This window comes from Anopheles funestus, chromosome 2RL (genome assembly GCF_943734845.2).
Source record: "Anopheles funestus chromosome 2RL, idAnoFuneDA-416_04, whole genome shotgun sequence".
In the NCBI taxonomy this organism is placed as follows: Eukaryota; Metazoa; Arthropoda; class Insecta; order Diptera; family Culicidae; genus Anopheles; species Anopheles funestus.
The window spans coordinates 67,833,819-67,858,721 of NC_064598.1; the positions used below are offsets into that span (position 1 = coordinate 67,833,819).

At 40.6% G+C, this 24,903-nt stretch overlaps 1 protein-coding gene and 1 long non-coding RNA gene across 4 annotated transcripts in view; one reads left to right on the forward strand and one right to left on the reverse strand.

The window, feature by feature from the left end:
* The window catches only part of LOC125762012 (leptin receptor overlapping transcript-like 1), a 166,832-nt gene extending 144,378 nt beyond the window's left edge, over positions 1–22,454 (reverse strand). Inside the window, exon 1 of the mRNA XM_049423677.1 lies at positions 22,451–22,454. The gene's annotated coding sequence lies outside the window, so the exon portion shown is untranslated. The remainder of the gene's footprint in view (positions 1–22,450) is intronic.
* LOC125762014 (uncharacterized) lies at positions 416–24,771 on the forward strand. 3 transcript variants are annotated; one of them, XR_007418155.1, is made up of 3 exons: positions 416–811; positions 10,539–11,722; positions 23,868–24,771. It is a non-coding gene; the product is annotated as an uncharacterized LOC125762014 (long non-coding RNA). The 3 variants fall into 3 exon arrangements; XR_007418154.1 differs by having other exon boundaries at positions 416–799; XR_007418153.1 differs by lacking the exon at positions 416–811 and having other exon boundaries at positions 9,239–11,722; positions 23,868–24,332; positions 24,404–24,771.
* Positions 24,772–24,903: the final 132 nt, after the last annotated feature.

The window sequence follows — 24,903 nt, forward strand, 5'->3', positions numbered from 1 at the left end:
TATTGAAACATTTTTCTCCTATCTGTTAACCAACTTTAGGGCATTTCTTAGGACTTTATGATAAAAATTTACAACCTGAAGATAATTAAAGCAGTCTCATCTGTCAGTGGAAAATTATTGATAAGATAATCCATAAAATTAAAATAAATAAATAAATAAGTAAAATAAAGCTACATTGTTAAACACGTACCGCAAGAAATTTGTTGCATTTATTTCAATCACTGCGATATTGAAATTATTTTAAAATCAATTTACATTGCAGTAAAATATAATTAACCAAGTTAGCATACAATTTTTTTTTCTACATCTTTTCTTTATCTAATGGATCTCTTAATTCCATTAAATATTAAATGTGTTTTTTCCAACATTGACGCACAAAAAAGTTAATAATAAGACTAAAAATCTCTTTTCTTTTTTGTGTTATTTTAAATGTTCATTTTTATTCTCCATCATCGCAAGCTACAATTGTTAAAACGTAAAGAAAGACACAATGGAACGTAAACTAAAGTATGTCAGCGCATTTCAGTACGGTCAGTTACACAGACACTTAAGCATTTGTGCGGAACCGAAGCTGATATTGTAGACAAATAAAAATAAACAAAATAACAGTTAGCACATATTTATGCTGATTGTGATAATTTTTTTCCACCGTCAGTGCGTCACATGTTGCATTGAAAAACTCTGCTCATCGCAACAGTTGCAAATGAAGTCTGCTCGTTTGCGGAAGTGTAACGACCGTGTTTCTCTGTGTGTGTATGAGTGTGCAAAAACCAAAAAAAAAATGAAAAAAAAACTAAAGGTGACATTAAGCGTACGCGTTGCATAATTGTACCATAATGGATTTGTCTTGTTGTGTGTGACGTCGTTTGGGGAGGACAAATTTTTTCCAGTGATTTAATTTTTTACCAAACACAAATGCATATTTGTACACACACCGATACTCACGCAAAGCAAAATGTTGTTGATTTTCAGTGTTTTTTTTTTTTGCTGCCTTGCTTTGGTGGAACTTTGAGTGTGAAAGCTGTTGAACATGAAGCAGAGTGGACATGACATCACACATGTGGTGCCGACCAGCCGACCAAAACCGTTGCATCCTTTTTCGTTTGCTTTTCCATGGCAGGACTCAAGGTTTTTTTTCTATGAAAGTCTTGTAGTGGCAAATTGTAGCTCACATAACGAAAAGCAGACAGGACAGTGTCCTACCGGGACACTGGAGCTTAAATGCACAAACTCCTTCAGCGTGTCTGTATGTGCTCGTGTTGTGTTAGTTGTTGCTTTGTGTATTTTAATGCCTTTTCCACCACCAAAAACGCATAAACTAACGAGACAGCTGATGAAGACAGGATCGAGGAGAAGGCAAAGGGCGAGGAATTGCGCCCGCAAGGAGCACAGCAAACATAAACCATAAACACACCAAACCGTCAGCCAGCCCGGTGGGGGGTCCCACAGTTTTCCCAGCGGGAAATCCTGATTACAGCGTGTGGTTGTCGTTGTCGGATTTTTCCTACTTTTTCTTCCATTCACTCAAGCCAACTCTCGAACCGCTTCCCATCATCTGTTTCCGTCGTACCGGCATGTTAATGCTGGTGACGGTGAAGGTAGTTTGTTGTCACAGCATTAGCATTAGGATTTCCCACGCAAGTCGCATCAGGCCCCCCACTTGCTGTGGGGCTCCTGTTTGTATGGGAAATTTTTCATTTGCACTCACTGAACCGTGCGAGATTAGTTTCAATTAGTTTAATGAGTAAGTAAATATGCATGAGCGTTTCATCAGCGAACCGAACCGACGCAACCGACTCCGGGTGGAAATGAGCCCGCGTGGCGAAAGGATGGCTTCTTCCAATATCCGGCCAGTACGTCACGTCAGTCCGTAGTACATACCGGAAAAAGCGAGAAAGTCCATCCGTTTCGGGGTGCAACTGGTTCCACTGGGTTGTGTTACCAATGGTAATTTATGCCGTTGATAATTGGAGTGCATAAATTAAGTCAGTATGTGTGTGTGTGTGTGTGTGTGTGTGTGTGCGTTTGTGTTGCGACTGTTATGCTTTCCGGTCGCGAACTGCGAGTCGACTAGCGCGTGACAGTTCATTCCCTTGGATATGTCATCATTAGCATCCGTTGTTGTTTGGGGTGGTGCGTCTTTTTCGCGACGCTTGCTGGGAAACACGTGCCGATGGCATTCATGAGGTCATGTGCGTATGTGGGTGCGTATGTGTGTACGCACAATAAAAATGCTTATTTCCGAGATGAGCTTTCAGTTGTCATAAGCAGTAATAATAACCTTTTGTTTGACACTGAGTTTGTTGGTTAATAAAATTAACATCCTTATTTAATTTGTAAATTTGAAATTATTCTTTTTTCATTATTTGGTTGTACTCCACAATTCTCCTGGTGTCGGATGAATCAGACTCAGCAAAGTAAAGTCCGGAATAATCCGGAGTCATCTATAGCTGATTTCGCAGTGCATTCCGATGTTGAATCCATAGTTTAAATCGGAGATCACTTCGGAGTTAACTCCGGATTTTTTCTGGGGTTGAATCCGGATTTTATACGTCGGAGTCAGAGTGGATTCATGAATCCACTCCGGAGTTCTCACCACTAATTCCAAACATCGGATTAGAGCTTCATATTAGACCCGACGATTCATTGATAAATGAACCCGCTTATAATTAACGACTTGAATGTGAAGGGAGTACATATAAATATTAACATTCCAAATATAGTCCCAATGACATATACAACGTAATATGCTGCGCAAATTTATTCATCAATACTCCTTACAACTGTATCCTGGCAGGTCTTATCAAACTATGGATGCTGATACTCGAGACACATACCAAGTACATCGCAATTCCTTCCGTCTTTTGCACATCTTCCAAATGTATGGTTAATTTTCAAAAATAGATCATCTGCTAGAGCTCAGCCCATGTAAATCTTTCCTTTGGAACACCTTCTCAATCACTAAGAGTAGGAAATACTGTATCATAATAGCTAAGAAATCAAAAATTTAGTTATACAGGTAGATATCCTACATCCTTGCAAATTATCCTACTGAAAACGAATATCATAAAGTCATGGGATTTAAATTTGCTGTAACTAGCGCAGCTCCAGGGTACATCAATCAAAGCAAACCCTCCCACGATAAAGAATCCGGATTGTATGAGTAATTAATCTTCATACTAGCGAACATGAATCTTTGATCAAGTATCGCTTAGTTTCGAGCACAGTTTCGTAAAAGCATAAATTTCCACACTTTCATTAAAGTGGCTCAATGCCATCCATCCTGCACCGGCAAAAGGACGGTGGGTTCAAGTTTTTCGGTTCCCCGTTAGGTATGCCACTAGAAATGCCATTAAAACTCATCGCTCATCCGGTTAATCAATTATTGAAAATTAAATTAACGTCGAGGATGGTTCGAGAATGCTCTGTCTGGTAGAAGTTTTTGCTTCACACCAACCCACCCGCCGCCCCAAAGCCAAATGAACTGATGTTTAAGTTATTGCTTCATTTTAATCCAAAAACAAGTGCTACCGGCGAAACAGCACCGATACAACCACTTTGATGCATAATTTTGTATCACCAATAGAATGGGGGCAGAAAAGTGTTTTGCTTCCTTTTTTTTTTGGTACCAAAAATTGAGCGATCGATGAATTGGATCTCGCGTTCGAACGAGAAACTGGAAAACTGTCGCACGAAGTTGGTGATGGTTTAGGGCAGAAAATGTACCGATCGAACAGTGATGTAAAACGAGGCAAAGTTTAAACCACTACCGCAAACACTTGCCAATTCCGACGGGTTGTTGGTTGAATCATTTAAAATGTATGCCCTGACCGCAATCTTCACAACCGCCAGTACGATGTTATGTGCAAAGTTTCGGTACGGTTTCGGTTCTGCTTACACTTTAATTTCGTCTCACGATGTGATAGGAATGTGGCAGGCAAAATGCGTTGAACATCAATCCACCGATGGATGGTTTGGGATAGGAAACACCGTTTTTCGGTGGCAATGATACACTAACAGGAAAACAGTTCCACTTTGGCAAGAAAAGGTGGTTGATATTAAAATTTAACAGCACATGATCCGAAAACCTTCTTCAAGAAAATCCATTTCCCAAACCATCCAGGCGCTTGAAGTGCAGAGAACCGGGAACCAGTTGGCTGATAAGCAGGAATTATGTGCTCTTCATTACCATGCATAATTAAACGGTGAGCAAATGTCTTCTTTGCTTCAATCCTGGTCAGTGATGTGTCTAGCTGTGTTGTAGGTGCTATTAAAAGGTTTCTCATGCTCAAGCTCGTGACCATTTCTAACGAACTCAAGGCGAACGCTCCAATTACGGTAGTTTTTAATCATCTTCAATTATTTAAAGCTCACTACTGCTGTGCGGATGCTTTTCGTAAAACTTTAACAAGCACGGTACACATTGTGTATTATTTTAAAGGTTTTCTATTTCAGGCTATTTTCAGCCAGCTGAAGGCAAGCTGAAAGGCTGATGAAGGCAAAGCTGAAAGTTTTGAAATTCTTTTCCCGACGACGGTTTTATCATGGCTACAAAAACATTCGTCCATCTCCCGGTTGACTTTAAGCAGTTCTTAAGCTACTGCTGCTTCGATTCGATCTTAATGAATTTCAATTGTTTCTAAATACCAAACTGAAAATAGTATCGACTTTCTTCCGCTTTGCCGATGGTGAAAAGCGGAAATAGAAATGCTTTAGATCTGTTTGTTTCTGTTGTGTTGTGGCAGCAGAAAGAGCACCGTACCCAACGGGCAAACGGAACGGAATTGAATGTGCTGCAGGATAGTATGGAATTTTTTTCGAAACGAAAAAAAAATATCTAAACAATTTTAATTTTCATCGAATGAAGAAAAAGCACTCGACCATTGCAGCAATCGAATATTGCTCGCAGAGGAAGTTGCTTCCTTTGCCACCACTTGCTACCCATCGTACGGAATGCCTTGAAAAAGTTTATTTTTCCAGTTCCTTTTACTGGTTGGTTATTTTGCTTTTGTTTATTTATTTTGTTTTTTTGCTTCAATTGGCAACACAAACATTGTTCAAGGGGCTTGGGTACCGATTTTTGGGTGGAATTCGGAAAAAAGCACAAAATCTTCGGTGCTAAAGAAAACACTTCTTCCGTCGGTTGGCAATGCCTTCAAGTTGGATTTATTTATTTATTTGGTTTTGCTTCACACTTTTCAGCTTTACTACGCAAAGAGCGGACGAAGGGAATTTTATTTGACGCCATGGGTTTTCAGTTGATTGTTCGTTTGCTGTGTTTTTTGTTTTTGTGTTTTGTGGTTCACTGTTTTCAACTCGCATTGTTGTGGCACATATTTTTTTTCTTCATCTTATGTTTCGCCTCAGCGAATTTTGTCACCCTTCTGAGCTTTCGGGTTATGCTGGCGATGGCGATGGATGGTGAATTTAATGCCAACATTCAAACACGTCAAATACGGTGCTTTATTTTGCACAGTCGGACAACCCTTTTTCCGCCGCTCGGGTGTATTTTTGTCAAACCCTACAAAAGCCCCTGAAATAGCTTTGCCAGAGTGTGCTTCGGTGGTTACGCGCTTTTCGTTGGACTTTTTGATTAAAATTCTTTATACACAACCGACGGAAGTAATGGTGGCTTTTCGGGTGGTTTTGAATACTTTTTACTCGTGGATCGTTTGTTTTATTACATTCCGAACAAGAACAGCATCTTGCGGATAAAATGTTCCATTAAATGGTTTGAAAAAAAATCTTCGAAAATTCAAACATTGAGGAGAATTAGGCTGCAATACTGGTTGTTTAAATTTGATATTGTTGTAAAGTGGAAATAAAAAATGAATTGAGCAACTTCACATGAAGGGTGCGTGAGGATGCGCTATTTGTTTTAGACAATTTTGGTCACGATCATTTAATTTGAAAAGACTTCCAAGTGTCCAAGCACTTATCAAACAAAAGCAAATTATTTTTTACAATAACATTGAATAATATTTTTAAAAAATGTACATTATTGAGAGAATTAAAAAAATTGAAAATATTACAGAACTATATTAAAACACAAAAAAAAAAGATTTTCTGTTTTGCGATGACGAAATAAAAATTATATAACTTCGCTTTATCTTTTAATGTTTGAGGGTCTTTTTAGAGTTTTTCTTGACTAAGCAGTTCGTTTATTTTACATTAAATAATTTTGCTTTCACATTTACAACAACAAAAAAAAACCCTTTAACCTTCAAACCACTCAAAAACTGTCTCGAACGAAGCAACTTTCATTAAAACTTCCCTGTAATCTTTCTTAAGCATATTAGCTTCATCTGCCTTTGAAGCAAATGTCATCTTCAGACGCGAGTCAAGGCAACAAGTTTTTCATGCTTCAACCAACACGTTAAACACCATGGCCAGTAAGTTAGGTTAAAAATTACACCCAATTACTTACACCCGCCTCACAGTTACTCGCGTGGCGCTTGTCCCACAAGCTTGCAGATTGTGCATATTCTTTTTTTTTTTTTGCTGTTTTTTGCTTCCCACCAACCACCCAGCATAAAGGCGCTAAATTAACGTCCTTCCCGAAGGTTGACGTGTTCTGCTCGTTTAAAGTTTAATTATATTCTATCCAACGACCCTGGCGGACTGGCGGAAGGCGTAAAACTAGTGATAGGGAGCGTGCTGCTGATGTTACCACGGTCATAAAATTTTCCCGCACGAAAACCCACGACGTCATTGGGTTGGTTCGTTTGGTCGAGGTGCAAAATACAATTTCCTTTGCCTTGCATGCTCGTCCGCAGAAGTTTCGTTCCGGTTTTCAACCACACACCGAATGACTTGGCACCTTCCAGCCAGGGCAGAGGGTGTAAAATGCACATTGGCATCGTAGAAACCCACCGCTGACAACACATAAAAGGGCAAATGAACAACAGAACCAGCGGCAACACTAGCTGCATTCGATTCGGGATGAGCTTCCGCTGCAAAAGGATGAAAAAAAATGTATCCGTTCCCTGTGCATTGCAATTACTGTCTGCTCCATACTGCTTTCCACAGTTTTCCCCCACCGTTTACGGGCAAAGATCTTTGTTTCGATCGGTGGGTCGCGGAAAAGTGGCCCGGCACAGGATCGAGGCATGTTCAAGCCAAGTAGAAAATCACTTTTCAATTAAAAAACTTTTTTATTAGTTTTTATTTGCACAACTTCTTTTACATTCCCGAGCGCACAACCCGTTCCCGTTAAAAGTGCAAGGGGCAAAATAATAAAAGAAAGGAAACGTATGCAACCGGGTGGCCAATATTGTGGCTGTGTGTGTGCGCGAGGATTTGAGCTTGTTTGCAAAACCAACCATTGGCAACCAAGCCCCATTTTGCCAGTGCTTTAAATTACGCGTTTGAAAATGGGAAAACTTTCTTCACCCTATTCCACCCGGCCAGACACACTTTGGCCTGCAACTCCTGCATGAAGGAACTCGATCTCCTCCCAAGCGATTACCGCGAGTGAGTGATTGCAGACGGCAGCATTTTTGCTTTTGTAGTCTGTTCAAGTTTTGCAATTGCAGTGAGTGATTGTATGAAACGGAGCGGCATCAGTTCGATTGCTGTTTGAGCCTAGACTACATATATTTGACGCTTATTTAACGTAAACGGTTTTTTAGAACACAAGGACAAGTTGTTTAGCCATGTTTTTTTTCTTCATTTTGCAATGTATTTTTTTAATAGAAACGCATAAATTGCTTTAAAGTGCTACTTTGTATCATATATAGATTAAAGTATATTTCATTACTAGGCTCATGTACAATGTTATAAATTAAATGAAAGTGAAATAGGTTGTAAAATAATACAATAAGCACATGAAGGTAAAAGATTCATTAAAAATATAATAAATTAGTTTAATCTCAAGCTTTTATCATATCGTTTTAATGTGCTTTCCTTGAATATAGTTAAATTTGTGCTTTAGACGAAATAGCGCTTTAAATTCCTTTTGCATATTTCAATCAATAATTTACTTCGCCCGCATTTCTTTCTACAGATGATATGCAGATTTCTCATTTCTGTCTTCGTTTAAATTAGCTTCAAAAACCCAAAAGCCACAAAACTGTAAACAACATCATCTAAAACCACTGTTTCTCAAACCTCACTCCATATACCTCCTAGCACTGTTGGGGTGGTGTGCATGACAGAAATAAAGAAAAGAGAAACATCCCTTCCTATTAAGCCTGTGACTTCCTTCCGGCGATCGTTTCAATCCGGCTGAACTGAATAGCATCCGCAAATCCGTACGAATTCTAGCACAGCAAGCATGTGGTTTTCACGATTAGGATGATGACTGTTGCAAAAGAACGGCAACGAATTCCCACCCCCCACTGGAGCCCATTTCTTGTGGGCGCGTGGAAACCGTGGTGCAGAAAGTCAAATCGAGTCAAACGTTGACGTCCCATCAAGGGAAATGATTACGTGGCGTTATTACTTTTTCTTATGCTTCCTTTCACATGGATCGAAATATGTTTTTCACCACAGCCTCACAATATGCTGCAAGAAAAAAGGAACGCATGGAAGCAGCGAAGAGAAAGAAAGAAGATTTCTTTTTTAAAAAAGATATTTGAACACACTAATCGTCTGGGTTTGATCGTTTCCTGGTTGGCTTTACTTAGATGTGTTTTTTCTCTCTCTCCCCATTTCTTTTTTGTTTTGCAACGTCTTCATCTGCTCCAAAGATGAAAAATGGTTGACTTTTGGCAAGGGTGCTTACTTGACAGTCGATGACATATGAATAGATGGAAATGAAAAGCGAGTAAACATGGTTGCGAAAATATCGAAATTTGCCTTATTCTTGAAACCAGTTCAAGGAAAAAAATACTCTTCCTTAGCTGCAGGTTTAGTGATGTGGAAATAGTATTTCTTTTATTGAACCAGAAATGATCGATTGATATCGACGGTAGGGATTAAAATATATGCTTTTAACGGTGGCACTAGAGTACCAATTTTTTTTAAAGGGAAATTTTATTTCAGATATGCAAGGCAGCAAAAAGGAATTTAATATTTAAGTTGTTAAATATAACCATATCGTGGGAGCTTCATGAAAATGAATATATGTGATACATCATAAATAAGTATAAACATGAGTAAAATGGTCTCAAATTCTTTTAATGGAGTAGAGAATTCTTATAAAATTTATTTTTGCATGTTTGAGCATTGAAATGAAAAATGCAGAGGATTTAAATATGCGTTTGAAATAATTAAGCATTTCAGAATGATTTTTTTAATTAAATTGCGCAATAATACAAAAATGATGGTAATTTTATACACACTAACATCCAAAAGTATACAAAGAATAAACACACTTTCACATACTCTTTCACCTTTCCCAAGGGTAAGCTCGTGTATCACCATCATCCAACTTACTGGACATTACATTAGAAAACTTTCTTCTCTATGAAGGAAAAACTCATCATTTTTAAAGGATTGCATTCTTGTCAGTCCATTCAAACAAAACAAAATAAGGCGAATGTGTCCTCCCCGTCCTATAATGCTCAAGTGTTGCTAGCAAAGTGCAACTTCCTCTTGCACAAACGATAACTACTGGTGTGGCACACTTGCACTACCAGTTCGGGAACATCGTTAGCATCACCGTAGTCCTCCAACAAAACCCAACTTAGCTGCGGTTAACAAGTAGCAATGATACCGACGGGGCCAAAAAAAAGCGGACGAAACTCTGCTAACACTAACCACACGACCTTACCTTTTACCCATCTTCACTACGAATCTTGGCTCGCAGGAGCTACACTGCCCACAAACCATGCCCGCTCTGTTTCGGGAGTTCGGGATATAAAACCACCTTGAGGTTTGGACTGGGCGAGAACAAAACGGGGGAGCAAAAAGTGAAAAGACCGTGGCCAAAGTGGTTGATATAAATTATTTACAGCTCTTGCGGTTAGGGAGCAAGCATGGTACGAGGTTTTTTTCAGTTGTTTTCTACATTACACATTCTGCTCCAAGCACTGGCACGTAGGTGACAACGGTCAGAGTTAGAGTCAGCCCGTACGTACCAGCTCGCCACGGTTTCTCTGGGGAGGGATTCCTGTACATCCTGCGGGTTTTTCCGGATGTGATATAAAACAAAAAAAAAAAACATTAACACAGTACCACAGACCGAAGCGAGAGAGAAAAATAAAATTTGTTGTAAATTACCTTTAATGCCTTCAATGTATGGGACCGCCACGACGAAGGCAGAATCGGGCGGTCACCTGAGTACCTTGGGTATCTACTAATTTATGAGCAAATGGTAAGGAAGAAGGTAGCATTTCGAACCATTTAACAAGTACCATTGGTTCACGTACCTCAGAGTGTGACTTCTTTATGCGGTAAAGTCTTTTGATATGCTACAGGGACCATTTCCCACGCCATTTTGTTAGAAGCTATAGCTGTGTATCTCTCGCTATGAAAATTGTTATGTTTTTGCAGCTTTGTGTGAGAAAAGTACTACCTCCAAATAATACTTAATTCCGATAATGATAATTTGTAAAATAAATAAATTCTACCCCACTTTTATCCATTTCTCACAGGTTCAAAATACCAACAAAGTAAACAAAATATGTCCACTAAAGCGGTCTGTCTTGAAACGGATTGAAAACTGTCACCATGGATAAGGCGGGTATTTAAAGAGCATTTAACAACACATTCATAAAATCACACAACATTAAGCACTGCTCAGCAAAATCATCATCCAGCAAGGAAGAGGTACGTTGAAATCGTTTGCATGTGATTCAATTTAGTATGGAATAATATATCTCATAATGTCCACAGCCATTCCTTCCCGGCAGATCGATGATAGGTCCGTTGACCCAAAATGATGATACGCCGTACACGCTTGGGTGTATGTGTCACCGATCCAGTCAGATCTCCACTTAAGGGTGTCGGAAATTAGTTTAAACATGAAACAATTACCCTCCGATTGCAGCAGGCGTTCTAATGGAAATACGTTCTGATCCCTTTATGTCCACACCACCACACCACCAGCACACTAGGACAATCGGTCCCATGCCGGGAATACTAATGCAACACACGTTTGCGTTCTTTTGCCAGCAAGAAAACGAACGAAAGCAACACTTGAAGGGTTCGTTTTATGCACGACAAGAAGCAGAATGGCTAATCGGAATCAGTGTCATAGATCTGATCTAATCACGTTTGAAGAGGAACCGAAGGATTGGTCCCGTTTGGTGACGAGAGCGGACCGACAAACCGGACCCATTGGACATTGCAAAATTAAATACGGAAGAACCAACGACAAGCAGATGCTGAACGTAAACCGGAAGAAGATCGATGCATTACGGGGCCAATGGCAGACGGTTATGCGCACTTGGGACACAGGTGCAAGAATTGCATGTTCTCGCAGCTGGTAGCAGCAGAAGCAGCACGGCTTCTTCAAGAAGAAGCATCCCTACAATGCTAATGGTGTCTAAAATAACACTCTGCTTCGTTCGTTCCCTGCCGTTAGAAGGGAAACCAGGAGAGTGTGGAAGAAATTTAATTTGATTTGTTATCGTTTCAGGATGAAGCCTGGCAGACAACTGCAACTGGTAGAAGTGGAAGATGCAGGACTGTGATTGAGTTGCTGACGGTGGAGAAATTGCCAGTTAGCTTTCGGTACCTAAAGACGACCGGAACGCATCACCTAGACGGAACCAGACAGGTGGTGCAATTTGTGGATTATAATGAGACAAGCGAAACCATTGCATCGCATAGGAGGGTAAGTGAGTAGAAGACGATGTGTAGTAGTAGCACATCCTGTTCAATGCACAGGGAACAAGCGGGGAAACATTCGGGGTTCGTCGATGGTGAATTCGTTGAAGTTTGTCTGTCGATAGGGATCGACAGCTACACCGGTAGCTGTCAAGCGAGACAAGGCGTATCCATTTCCAGCGTACTCGTGTCTTCCCTCTTGTCTGGGAAGCGTGTGTATGTCTGTTTCTGCACTTTCTGACAATGAAAAGAGCACAAAGCCCCTTGAGCTGTTGGATGGTAAAATGTTGTTTGAAGCACAGAACCGACAGCTACTCCGCTTCAGGTGCGTGGTACTCATTCGCCGAAGTGTCTGTATCTTCAGGGATCATAGAAAAGGCCACAAGTATGCACGGTATCTATTGCTTGATCTAAGCCACTTTGCACTTGTACCGTCTTGCCGTCTTCCTGCCGAACGAACGAACTACCTGGGAGAAACAATTGAATTTCATAATAAAACAATTGAATTAACGAAACAAAACAGACATGCTGCTACTGGAGAGATCCACGTCGGAATAGCGACATGTCCGCCCTCCAGGCCCGTCGCGTGGTACTTGAACGAGGTAAAAAAGCCCCAAGCTTTGGTGTGTTGAAACTATCAAGACAACACAGCAAACCGTATGCCGTAAAACCATTACCACCACAAATATGTCCCTAAGGGAGAAACGAAAGATTAAGACTTAGAGACTCGTGTCGTAGCTGACATGATGAAGGAATGGGGAAGCTTGTTGCGAAAATGGTGGTATGACACAGCGTGAGAACAAGACTCTAAAACTGCTTCTCCGGTGGTGGTGGTGCAACGGTTTGGGAATGAAATTTAAATATTTTTTCATACACTTCACCCCTTCACCAAAGAGGGCAATGGTGTAGGGCATGTACGGTTGCGGCTCCCTACTCCATCATACTGCCAGGAGACGTGTAGTGGTGATGAAGGAGCGACTGTTTATCTTTCACAACACAACACCCGTCCATGCCACCAACCAACGCACCTCCAGCCAAGCCCACCCTGAAGGATCGGCCTTTTGCTAACAAAAGTTTTGAGGTAGAGCGTGGCTAAGGATGGAGGTGGCAAAGCTCACCCGTACACTCTCATATCCTTATATCCGGAGGCAGTTTTCCTTTAAGCTACCGTTTGCAAATCCGATTGTGGCAGCTCGTTCGAGTACTCTACGGGCTGAACCTTTTCCAGCAGACCAAGTAGACGAGCAGTATCAATTCCCCACGGAGAGCAAACTTCCGAGTTTCGAGCGATTTTTGTAGCTTATTTTTCAGCAAAAAACCTTCAGCTTCGTCCTACCACCGGGGAGTTGTCCCACCCTGAGAAGGCATGCATATTTATTAGTTTTATTCCTTTTTTGTTTTTTTTTCGTTCACACTCCAAACCTTCGTACGTGTGCTTCATTCTCAATATGGTGATCCGGATGGGCGGTGTTGGTGCCGACTGACTATACACATATATATTTATGGCATCAAGCAGACAAAAGACAATGTCAGCGAAAAAAGGAAACGATTATCGTTCGGTACGGCACCATCAGCAATGGGAAATTGGCCTTAAAAGAAAGTTTGCATCACTCGCAGAAAGACACTTGTCCCCCAAAGTAGAGTAACCGAAAAAGTGTTTGTTGCAGAAAAAGAAGCAGAAAGTTTGCTTCCTCTTACCTTTCTAAAGACTTTGCTTTTGGGTTCCTTTTTTTGTCACACAGATCAGAGCTTCTCCCGGGTGAGAAATGAATAATCAAACTGACGTTTACGAAAGCGGACGTGTACATATTTGCACCTTGCCGACGGATGGTGGCAATGGACGTTTCAGCATGATAAACTCTCAGCTCAAAAGTGGAGGCAAGTTTTGGCTGCTGAATGTCCCGGGTGTCTCCTATGTCAACGGTACGTCTAGGATCTAAGTTTAAGTCTTGCATAAAATGTGCCGCTAAAGGGAAGATGCAATAAATCACGTCTATAAATTTTGCACAACTGTCACCTTTGGCAAATACAAAAGTGAGGCCATTGCTAGAGATCGAGAGACGGTAATGTTTTAAGGTGTAAGAAATAAATATTGCTATAAAATTTTCTATCAGCCACTTCAATATTTGTATGATTTCAAAGCAAATCAAAGCAATATTAGACGTTAAAATATTGCTATTAGGAATACAAATTTCATAAAAACAAGCAACGAAACGATAAGGTTATCATTGTCTCACTATTACAGTGCTGTTTCAATTTAAAGCTGAATGACATGATTTTTGATTATGACAATGACCAAGTTGAGTATTCTATGAAAACTATTCTAACCTAATTGTTAATTAAAATCAGCTATCGATAGCAAAACTTCCAAGGATAATACCTCTTATGGCATACATTCCCAATTTTGTTTAATAATAGTTTAATTTCCATTCAATTTGTCAATACGAAAAGAAACAAATTGTATTGTAACCAACGCCTTTAATAAATAACTGACTTAGGCAAATTTCTGTTTCGTGAACAAAACTTACCAACAATATCTCAAAGAATTTTCATAAAGTGTTACCAAAACTTTCATAATTGCACAAATGAAGTTTAAAGCTATCTAGTCATTACATGAGGAAACTTTTAATGAGCGGCATAATTTATGCTGCATTGTTTGCTCTCGAAACCCCAATTATGTATGTCTGTGCAAAATATTCTCACTATCTCGAACCTATGCTACCAAAACGGGTTGTCTGTATGTCGCTATGTTACCATTAGTGTCTTCACCTGCAACTTTCACGTCCCAGAGCTACCCACAAGGAATGATGGAAAACTTTTCCTCACCTTCACCGCAAGGAGATGCGTAACCTTGGAGATGCAGCAAGGAAGAAGTGGTCCCGATCTGTAAAGAAAGCACATACATAAACATATTACTATTCATTGTTTTACTTACTTAGAGGCACTTAATTCTACACCAAAACACATACACTCCCATCCATGCTGAACCTTCGGGCGCTTTTCGCACCATGGCAACTATCAAGATGAAACCCCCGACACGTTCACTTGTCAGCGCAGAGACACCTCACGGAATGGCACGGAAGTTTGCTGCTGGTTTGTCATTTTGCAAGCGTTTCGAAAAAGGATGCATGACAGAATGCCGGGGTGTGTGTTGCACCTACGCAAACATACAAAGTGCTTCTTAATAGTGTTTCTTGTTAGAGCTCAATTAACTCAAGCCCTTGGTTTCGTCGCGTGAACATTGCTTGTGACTGAAATGTTGGGGATTTAGGTGAGGTAAGAATGTTCCCATCGATCGAAGCATCTTAAGGTTGTGTAACAAATGTAGCGTACGCTAGTATGCCATTTCTCACCTTCGATCACTTACATGGTTAAGACGAAGACTAAATTGCCAAAGCATACAAATTTGTTCAATGCAAATGGGAAGCGGAGTGAACATAATGTTGGTTGCAATAAATCATAGTCAATTCCGGGACCGTATACCTCCCTGCTTAAGATTTGTAACCTGTTTAAAGCTATTTTCTTTACTTCTTAAAAGCATTAGCCTCAAAGTTACGAAATGATGCAATTTATACCTCATCCTAACTTATCCAAGTCTCCAATCCTTATCGTATCCAAGACTCAATGCAAGCAATTTGTCATCAGGAACTTTGTCGATTACGATTTGTAGCATTGACTTTTTTTTTATTTGCCTAATCAAACTTCCAACCCAAAAAAAGGATAAAAAGAAGCGATTTTCAGCCTTTGCACTGAAGTTAACATCAGGAGTTTTCGACTAAGTTCTAGTGAAGTTGTTCTAAAACAAACGACTAAGTAGAGAATTGCGTGTAGTGCCAGCCAGCCAGTGTGTTTCTTAGAACTTTACCCAAAACACATTACAAGAACGGTTTACGTGTTTAGAGTTTGGCTACTTTAGAAGCACAAAACAAAACACTTCAACTACAAACTTCATACTTTGCAACGGGGGATAAAAAAAAAACATTACCCAAATACATTCACAGCTAGAAAATATGTTTAAAGTGAGCTTCACCTCGCATCTAGAAGCGCTAACTAAAACATTAAAGTTACCCTTACACAGTCTACCAAAACTTCAACCGAAAAGCAAAAGGACGCTCGACCACCTGGCACCTCCAGTCTGGAACGAAATTGTAACGATTTTTTTGTTTATGTTTTTCATGGGATCCAGAATTTCCAGAAGCAAAACGAGAAACGAACGAATAGTGTTATTTTATGAACGGGTTAAAACGAGCTGCAATGAAACATTCACGAGAAAAAAGCTTCCGTACGATGGGGTGCGCTGTTTTTACACCTTCCTACGCTGTATATCTTTACCACGAGAAAGCACTAAGGCGGTAGAAAAAAGTCATAACCAGGTTTACACTGCACTTGCACTTGGTGGTCGCTGTGTACGTGCACAATGCACTTCACCATGCAGCAATACCGTTTGGCCACATCTGTGAACAAACGAACGAATGATGGGGAGATTGAGCGGACGGGGGTCTGCAACATATTTATGCTGATGCATTGCTGTTTGGGTTGCAGTGTGTTGCAGCTGAAAGTATTAAAAAAAAACCCCCCGCCAAGACAGGAAAGAAGAAGAAAACACCCACTCAAACCAAGACGTGAAGTGGAAACGGTGAACCACCACACAGGAAGGAATTGTACACCGGTTGTGGTGCTATTGTTTCATTTTCAAATAAGACAACTTCAACAACACCGGAACGGGCTTTGAGTTGAGTATTAGTGGAAGCATTGCTCGGACATTTAGTAGCGCTTTATATTTGCATACATACACGGTTGATGTGCCGTTTTTTGTAGCATTTTATGCTGCATCCGTACACTCATACTATAGCCAAACATCCAATTCTAGTGCTTTTTTTGTTAGACTTTTTTGAACGAAGAAACGATAAAAACACTGTCCACAGATGTTGATCACTGCTTGTTACGGACGTACAGATGGTTGGCCGTTTTTTTCTTCGGGTGGCTTAATTGAATTTTCTCCGAGTGAGTACGTTGCTGGGGAAAACCTTTTTCCACCATGGTGCTTCAGAAAATTTATTTCCTAAACGCTTCATTAGCGCAAGGTGTGTTTACCATGCAGATCAGTAAAGTGGTTTATATTTTTACGAAAAAATGTCCTTTTTATAAACCGTGCAAAATGGGTTAGTTTATTGTACGAAACAGTATAACTTGTATAAAGCTGGAAGTAAAAGCGTAACTCGTTTTTAAATATCAATTAACTGTCTTTAAAGCATTCCTCTTGGTTTCCAAACAACAAACAAACATGTTAGCATGACCTATGTACAAATCGAAACACCAGCTTAAAAAACATAACAGCAAACCGACCGACATATGGAATGTTTACCGTTTACGACAGTTGATTTTTTATTGAGCTTTCGATATTGGACAGAACCGTGTCATTTCCTTGCTTGCTACACTTCCCCATTCGCAACATCGCACAAACTAGCTTTAGATTGCTTTTTGGTTATGGAATGACCATACCAAAGGGATGCGCGTGGGATGTTATCCACCGGGTTCACATGTACAGATTTGAATTTTTTGGTAATGCCAGTTACAGAAGTTGGAGTTAGAGAGAAGGGAGCGAAACAAAAAAATTTTATCAATGACGCAAAACATCCGGTGACGTTTAGCAAACGAAGCAATGATCGTGTAACATGGTAGGCAAAAAAAAGAAAGATTTCCAGTGTGAAGAATATTTAGAAGCATGAAAAACGGAAATGAAAAAAAAGAGGAAAACGATGTGAAAACTCGTAACGAACTGACTTTTTTTTGGTCGTTTTCATTTTTATGCGCTTCCTACATTTGTGTCCTGCGAACACATGCCGCACACCGGATTTGGTGATGAAGTTTTGCTGAACTTTGGTACGCAGGCGGATCGTTTTTTTTTGTTGTGCACCCAAAAAAAACTTCATAACGTGACGGAGAGCAAAACGATACTGCCGCCTGTAAGGGGTGTTTGAATTTGCACCAAACTTCCGAAAAAAAACCCGTCCGATCACCCACGTCCATGACACTTAACGCTGCGCGCCCTTATGCCATATGCGAAGTTTATCGTTGAAACGTTCAGTGTCAGATCGGATAAGTCCGACGGGTAGATCTAGAGCAGGGCCATCCATGGTGGGGTGGATAAATCCGAAACAAATCTAATTTTACCACCAATAACCCCTACGTGAAGGTTCGTTTTTACCCTTATTTTAGTCAACCTTCCCACCCCCTTTAAAATAGACCCTTAGAAGCAAGGGATGCTGCGGTACCCAAAAAACACCAAAGCTTATCCTTTTTCGCCTCCCCACACCACTCAAAAAGGCTGGATGATGAACCCGAAATTTGTTCCGATTGTGTTCGTCCGACCCCCCGGCAGATGTTGTTTTAGGATGTTGTGCATTCGAGGATTCGGATAAGATACAGGTTAACAGAAGGGGGCAAAAAATGGAATAGCCATATAACAAACCTCACCCATGAGGAAGATGGGTATGGATAATACTGGTGTGATATGGGCATCGGAAACTGGCCGGCTTACGAGTTGGTGCGATGGTGAATAAAAATATGAAAATTATCCTAATCTCCATAATCTTCCACAATTTGACGGTTTGATGGGTTCGGCTTTTTTGGGGATTTCGAAACGCACCGAATGTTTGATGATGTTGGGCTTCGGGAAAAGGAAAGCACCTTCTGTAGGAACTGATTTTGTAACGCATCATAAAGTTGAACGTCGATGTACCTTTTTTCTTTTTGCTGTTGGTCCAAGTTAAACGAGCATCTGATCATTATTTTTTTGCTTGTTTAGTTTTGTGCTCATATCGACAGCTGACATCAACACTCTCTAATGTTGCCAAAGAAAGGATATCTAGTGCTTAAAAGAATTATTGATTGATAAGAGAGAAAATACAAAATGTTTATTCAAGCAAAAACCCGCTACGAAGTAATCAAAACATCCAATCCGTACGTCAAAGTTTATCGAAAATCTGTTTCAAGCTTAACCACGAACCATTCGAACCCGTAACGAATGGCATTACTGTAAAATTCAATATGCTTAATCTACAGTGAGCTTTAAAATGGAAATCAAAACAAAAAGGATCAAATATCTGCAGCACACAATCGTACACCCTACATCCAAGCTTCAGATACCTTCAGAATAACAGCAACACGAGGAAGGAAAAAAAGAATCCGCAAACAATTCCACACAGCACGCTCACTTGTCCTTTTATTTCCGACAGCGTATGGATGTTCGTGTACGGAATGCAGCAGTTTTGTCGCACGTATGCCGTACCATTTCATGCCATAATCCACCGGTGGTGGTTCCGATTTGATCCGATTCACATTGATTGGGAGTGATCCTTAACGTAAAGGCTTAAGCGGTTATGTGGAATGCAAAAGTGTGAGGGAATTGCGTGGGCCGTTTTTTGAAACAAAAGCCCTTCAGTTGCTATTTGTAGTTCCTTTTTTTACACCCTCACCATTCACCAACGTTTTGACTCGCTGTGCACAAACTCAGTTTTGTATTGTTTCTTTTTTTTATGTGGGGAAAGCAGTTGGAAACGGGGCAACCCGGAACCTGGAACGACCAAGGGCCCAATGGGGTGTTGAACAAAAAAAAAAGGTGCTAGAAACCAGACCAGAAACCAGCGAGTTAGTCTTTTCAGTCCGGAAGGATTTTCTCGGGGAGACCCCGTAAGCCGCTTTTGGCTTGCCTCTGCCCACCAGGCCTACTTTACCCCAGCGAGGCTCACCGAAAAAACGAACAAATCTTATTTACACATTTTATTTACGCTTCCGAGACAACACTCACACACGTGCCGTACTTATTTGCAGGGACTTGGTTGCTTGCTTGCTTACGCCATCGTCGTCTGCCCGGTGCTAAAGACTTTATGAACTCGTCTCTCGGTGTGTTTGCGCGCTTCGGATGAAAGGAAACGAGTTGTGCAATAAAGAAGGACCCCGGACTCCGTTTGCCTAAAGACTAGCCTAAAGAGCGAACAATAGTCCCACGTTACCCCATGGTCGCTGTACGGAGATGGTTACGGGTTGTATTGCCATGAGGGAAAAAAAGCATAACCACACAACGCAGTTACTAAATAAACGCCTCGCGGAGAACAAAATGAGGGAAAAGCGTACACGGTGCGGTAAGACGCCCATTCACCTCCAGCTTCCCCGGGTTGCTTTTCTGCCGGCTGAACCGGATTAAGCCTAAATGAAAATAAAGAATAATGTGACGTACATGCGGGTGGCCCTGGATGGTAGCCAAACAGGCGAGATCGCAGCAACATGGCTTCCACTAAGTCTCGTTTGCTTAAGATGGAGAAGCCAGCACGGGCGTGTGTGTGCTCCATCGCGTGTCTCCAACCCCCGTGTGTCGTTAGGATTTCTTTTTTCTACCAGTCACACTAAAGTACACGATTCATCTGCACGATAAACCCACCCATCGGATGGTAAGCCGCTTTTTCTCGACACGACACCGGTGTTCGTTCATCGCATCTCAATTCCGATCACTCGAACGTTTATCCCTTATCAATTTCCTTCAAGGATTTTCTCAAACGTCCAAGTGGAAGAAGGGAAGTTGGGTTATGGGCGAAGCAGTATCGTGTGGTATGGTGAGGAAATGTTTCTCGTTGGGATTTACCTGGTTTGCTTTGTCACTCGTCCCCGGTAAGAACATCCCGAAAGAGCTCTTTCGCCTGAGAAGCTCCTGCCAGGAAGTTGTTAAGAAATTGCTAAGCTTCATCGTTCCCATTGGGCTGCCAGTTGACTTGCCGGAAACAGGTTGGATAATTGCGTACCATTTCTTTTCTCTCTCGGAAGCACTGAAAGCTAACACTCCAGAACCGGACGCTTTTCGGAGCAAAAATCTGTCACACATTTTTTTGTTTCGTTTTCGGGTTTTGTTGCGTGTGCTAGCAGAAATTGAACCTCATGTAGCAAGCTTGTTTCATGGGTGACATGTACGCAGTCCTGTTCGGTTTACAGAAGGTACGGTGGTGGAAGGTAACATGGTAGTTTTGCAAGTGACAAGCGTTTACACAACTCACCTTAACGAATGTCTGCAAGAAGCATGTGCCATGTTCGGTTTTATCCCCGACTCAAGAATGGGAACCGGAGAGAAAGGGAGAGACTAAGCGACACTGTAGCCGGTTGGAAGTTTTGGGTTCTTTCGTTTTGATGTGTGACGTGTATTTATGCCGTTTCATGCAACACTGTTGGACAACATGGTACGCCGTTTTTGGTAACGGAAGATGTTGAAGAAGTGGCAAGGGTTTTTTGCTTCTTCTCCTTGTAACTTGTAATTTGAACGAATGTTTGAACGTGTCGAATTCAGATCGTGTTCAACATGGTTAAGTTGAGAAATACACTGGAGAAATAAGCGTTTTTTTTTAGAAAGAGAAGTAATTGTTAAGGAATTCTGATTGATCTGGTTGCATACAAGGCTGTATTTCCAGATTTCTGATCTAGAAATTATGATTTGATTCCTCAAATAGCCAACATTTTAAATGTTTGGAATGAAATCTATAATTTTCCATTAAATGGTCCAAAATTACTCTAACCAGTCTCTAACCAAAAACTAATTTATATTTTTTTGCGTATCATAAGCATCAGCATCAGCATAAGCATAAAAGTAAATTATCTTCATCTCACCTCTGTCTACTGTTGGTGCACAAGAAGACGACATCATGAAACATATCTCACATCGTTTCGCGCTGTCAACGAGTGTCCTGTCAAATGGTCCACTCAACGAACATACACCGACGTAATGATAAAAAATGAGCCTTTCCTTCAACGCGAAACAAACTTATCAGTTCCCTCACGCCATCTGTGGGGTCGTTGCCGTCGTAGAGTTCTTTCTACCACATTCTTCATGTGATTACGCCTAGCGATGCCGATCGCAAAAAGGCAAGTTCCAGTCGGAAACATAAACTGCCGCCGTGCACTGGTGTGAAGTGGTGACAGAGCAAATAAAATATATTCCCAAACCCAATACGGCCGCGGGCTTTCCCTTTTTTTTGGGCCGAAATTCCGGAAGAAGCCACACCGACAGACTGGGGCAGCGACTTAATATATTGCACACCATTCATCACTTGACAATTTAATCCCCAGGGATTAGGCTGCGGGTAGAAAGTAGACGGAAATGAAGAATGGCGTGTGTAGCGTTTGGAACGCGTGAAGGGTAGGAAATAAGAGATAGATTAAACCGGAAATGGAGTGATGCTCACTACCGGTACCAGTCTCTAATCTTTCACACAAGACTGAAATAAAAGCAGATTTTTGGGGGGAAAGTTACAAATAAACGGGAGAAAGACTGGATGGGCCGTTTTGAGTAAGAAATCTTTCTATTTCTTTCCCTTTTAGAAGCATTAGAAAAAAATTAAAATTTCAAACAATATTGTTTCGTTTAAAACCGTTCGTTTTGTCCATATTTTGTTAATAATAAAGTTACAAGCATTATATTAAAGAACAAGGTAGCTCATTCTTCAACAACTTCTTTAAGATTCTTACCAACATTTTACTTCGTCTTTCAAAGTTGTTATCCTTGCCTTCCGAGCATGCCATCACCAACAACATTGTTGAACGTGCTGTAATTTATCTCTTCTCGTTATTCATCCTGAACCTTGAGAAAGATTGACAGATTGGCCAGTAAGTTCTCAACTTACGCGTGCCTTCTTCGCACTGAAACCGATCTGCAACCTAATGTTGACTTTTTCCGTCGCGTCTACTTGGCAACACTTTCAGTTCTTTCAGTCAGCACTGCAAGTTGGAGGGAATCGTCTGAGAGTGCAAACTGTTCCACACTGGAACGCTTTGTGGGTACAATGAGATAGAATGTGACACTGTTTGCCTTCCTTTTTTTTTTTTGGTTTGCTCCACTCAGTGTTGGTCGTGTCCAATGCCTTAAAAGTAGTGCTCGGGATGGTTACCTCTGCTATACCGTAGCCATAAATCATCTCGCACACATCCCAACCAAACCTAAGGACTCGCCAAGGATAATGCCAACCAAACGCCCGGTATGGCTTGACTTTCTATGGCCAATCTTTCGCCGCAATAAGCACGAAAGGATCATCCTGGAAGGGAATGAAGAAAAATTATGACAGAAAATAAAACCGACCGTAGCGGATATGGGCCATGGAGCCATGGTTTTTCCCCCCAAATAGCCAACTTCCTTACGTGACGCCGTACAATGATGCTTGGGTGGTGGACAAGAAAAATTGCGGTCTGCAATTGGAGTTAAGCTGCACGGGACAGCTTCCGGTAGTAGGATGGCGATAGTTAGCTGATAGTTTACTAACATGTATGCACACATACTAACATGTTCGTTACGAGAGCGATATCAACATTGGATAATTTAATTTTCATATTTTTTCTGTTGATTCTGCATTTAGTTATTTAACATATTTTACTTTTATTTGAATATTTGATTATTTTATGATTATTTTTAAATGTCAATATCATGTTTTCAATATCATGGCATGTTAAAAGTTACAAATTAATTTGAATAATATATTTTCTTCATATTTTCGCTCTTATATTTTTGTTAATTATTATAGCTTGAAACATATTTTATAATATTTTTAATTTATATCGTTTTTCTGTACATTTTGGTAAAGAACAAATAGTACCAATCGAATATCTATTAGTGAGTTATAACAGTTACAACAAATCACAATGGTAACAAAACACTTCATGCTATTATACAAAAACACGTAGAACCCAAACATAAGGAATGTTTTCCAAATGCTGCTTGTCCATAGTACACGAAAAAAGCTATCATACCAAATCGACACAAAACGCATGCAATATGTACACACGAAACCAATCCATAGCATTTGTGGCTGGGGAAAAAACATAAAATCAGTCTTCGGAGCAAAAACCGAAGAAAAGGAAAAAAACTTAACTTCCTCGGGAATGTTGGCCAGCATAATCAGCCGGGAAAATCGGCATACGGTTTTCTCGACTTGTTCGGAAGCCTTTTTGCTTCTTGTTTTTTGTCCCCGTCCCCCGATCCCAAGTCGTTTGGTTCGCTTTTGCAGTTTTGTTTATTGGTTTGAATGTTTGCTGCTGGTCGTTCCACCCCGAAGTACGATTGTTTTGTGCGATTTCTTTCACTTTATTTCTCTCTTCTTTACTCTACTTTTTCCATACAGTTTTTTTCATGAAAGGTTCATGAAAGGGGCGAAAAAAAGCTTCCGAAACCATCCGGCCAGAACCAATAATGTGTTGTGGTTTTTGTGGTGGAGCGAATGGCAAAAAGGAACTGGGTCGATTTCCGAGAAAAACCACATCCGAAACACGGATGGAAACAATACAGTGAAAAGACCGGTGATCATGCGCCAGCAAGGGAAAATGGTGGGAACGAAAGGCAAAACGGGGAAGGATATTGCATCAAAGATATAAATCAACATGCGCCCGGGACCGGCAAACCTTTGTCCGAGGGTTGGCATCTCGCAATGGAGAAGGACGGAATGTGGTTAGAGCATTCTTAGCCCCATCGATCGTAAACCGGTGACGTGAACGTGCAAGCTAATGACCAAATACGCTAACCCGTAAACTTTCAGTTGGAGAAATGCGAAAGAATCACAAAAACAACACAAAAAACCAGAGTACGGACGGTATGTTCGGGAGTTTGTTTTATTTCGTCTCGGTAGGTGATAACGTTAACCGGCTTTTATCTTGTGTCTAGTGCTCGGTTTCATCCGATTGCGCAAGCAGATTTCGATGTACACGATTCACATGACCGCTTTCACATACTGATTGGTGATTTACGTAACGCAGATCCCCGAAATGAGGCATCACGAATCAGGCGAGCCGTGATAATTCACTCGCTTTTCTAACTAGCCCTGGTTTGAAGAAGTCCGGCGAGACTGCGGTTGATTATGGTATGCTCAAATAATTCGTAATTATATTGTAGACTGATGTTTATTGATTGTACTGATTTTGGTAACGATTGAATGAATATGATAAATTATTGTGAAATTGTTTTGTGCAGCTTTAAAATAAACTTATTTATTTGATAATCCAATGATAATCTGGATTACTTAAGATTGTGTGTATCATACAAAGAACTCACTTATCATAATTTATTCAAAATTCCAACCATTTGTATGATTTATAATATTCATATACTAAGTATTTATTATTTACAATTCGCATTAATACTTGAAAAGCCATCATAGTTAAATA